This window comes from Oratosquilla oratoria, chromosome 31 (assembly GCF_046742065.1).
Source record: "Oratosquilla oratoria isolate Oo_2021 chromosome 31, ASM4674206v1, whole genome shotgun sequence".
In the NCBI taxonomy this organism is placed as follows: domain Eukaryota; kingdom Metazoa; phylum Arthropoda; class Malacostraca; order Stomatopoda; family Squillidae; genus Oratosquilla; species Oratosquilla oratoria.
This window is the reverse complement of record NC_134807.1, coordinates 22,287,342-22,289,208: the sequence shown is the minus strand read 5'-3', so window position 1 is coordinate 22,289,208 and position 1,867 is coordinate 22,287,342.

Genomic DNA, 1,867 nt, shown 5'->3' with positions numbered 1-1,867 from the left:
GAGCCTACTGTTCCAACAATGAAGTGATCCTCGCAAAATTTATCTCGAATTTTCACATAGAATCTACAGCATTAACTTTATCTCTAATAATTATTATTTTTTATTTTATATGAAATTAGATTTTCTTTTAAATTGTAAAATAACCAGGTGTTACAATAATTTGATTTTACAAGGTAGGATATGCTCGTAGAAGTTGAGAATGTTCCCACAACAACAGCCCCATTTCGGAAGATTCAGACAGGATTAATTTTAGCGAAAATTATGATTTATCTGCGAAAAAAAAGTTGTCTTTTACTTGCATAAAAATAACAGTCTCACGCTAAGGCATCAGTTTATAAACTAAAGCGAGGTAGTAGAAAAGATTATGCACTCAGCATTACATAGAAAATTGGTTAGCTTAGGGTTGAAGCTCAACCCGGGTCGTTTGAAGCCTACAATGTTCTTACTGCATATCAACTGAAACCTCAAATCTAAGCTGCTTGTTAGCAACAATTCCACAGAGAAATTCGAGTAGTAATAAAGCAGTTTTAAGTTGTGATGGGGGTTTTCCTGTCGATAAATTATGTGAACCTATTTCTTTAAAATGGATGCATTTGGCAGTACTTCAGGGAAGCTGAGGACGGTGAGTCATTGGTGAAGAATGTAACATTCTTATACTTTCTCCATACAACGAGAAAGACTGACATATCATTCGCGTGGTACGTTGAATTTTCAAGACTGCAGTATTAAACTACCATGCAACATAACCCCGTATGATTAAAGAAGTGATGAAGGATATTGTATTAACGCCGGCCCTTTGTCCGAATGAGGAGCGAGTGTTAAACAGAGGCATCGGTATGGGTATAAATTCACCGACCCGACCATACCAGTTGAGCAAGAGTACGACTAAATGCAACTAATTGTGACTTGTTCCGGGCGCAATATAGATATCCTGCAATGTATATGAGTATATATCCTGCCAGTTATTATAAAATCAAATTACTAACCGATCCATACATAAAATTTTACTCATCATTTCATATGACTTTTACTTTGCAACGTTGTAATTATATTGGGTCAAGTACATCTAAAAATTAATTTCCGTTGACAAATCAAACAATAGGCCTACACATCCCCTCAAGAGTTTGACAGACTTTTATCAAATTAATGCATTATGAAGTCCATTGTGGCCAAATTAAAGTTAGTATTTTTTCTCCCACATTATATCAATTCCACTATTTCTTGCTCTAAATATTGTTAATGGTAGTTGACCAGTTGTAATTCTAGCACTAGACAACTTTATTGTTCACATATTTTCGTAATGAACGTACTGTTTATGTTAACATTGGAATATATAATTTGTACATGTCTACACATCCAAATCTTTGAGTAAATTTGATATACTATCAATTTATGAAATGGGTATGGGAAAATACTGGTCATCCGTTGGCATCCATGACATCATAGATGCTTTGGACTTGCTCCTACCCACGCATTGATCACGATTAACTTTTGCAACATTTACACTGACAAATAAATACGAGTGCAACTCCAATTACTACTTTTCGGAGTTTCTGATCTACAAATATGTTAAGAAACACTCGTCATTCAACACTATTGACTCTGTCAGTGCAGTAACATGTCGCTATTTTTTATAACACCAACGCGGTTATGAAATTAATCTCACCCATTGCTGCAGAAATTAATAGAATAGCTTGGCAGGGATGAATATACGTAGATAAATAGATTAATAATAATTAAATACATATATAAGTAGATATATAATTTCCTATGTTCAAGCTCTTACGAAATAACACAAGCCTTTTCCTGTCGAATTATGCTGGACATTTAACATCACTGAGCCTCAACCGAATAATTACCTGATTGG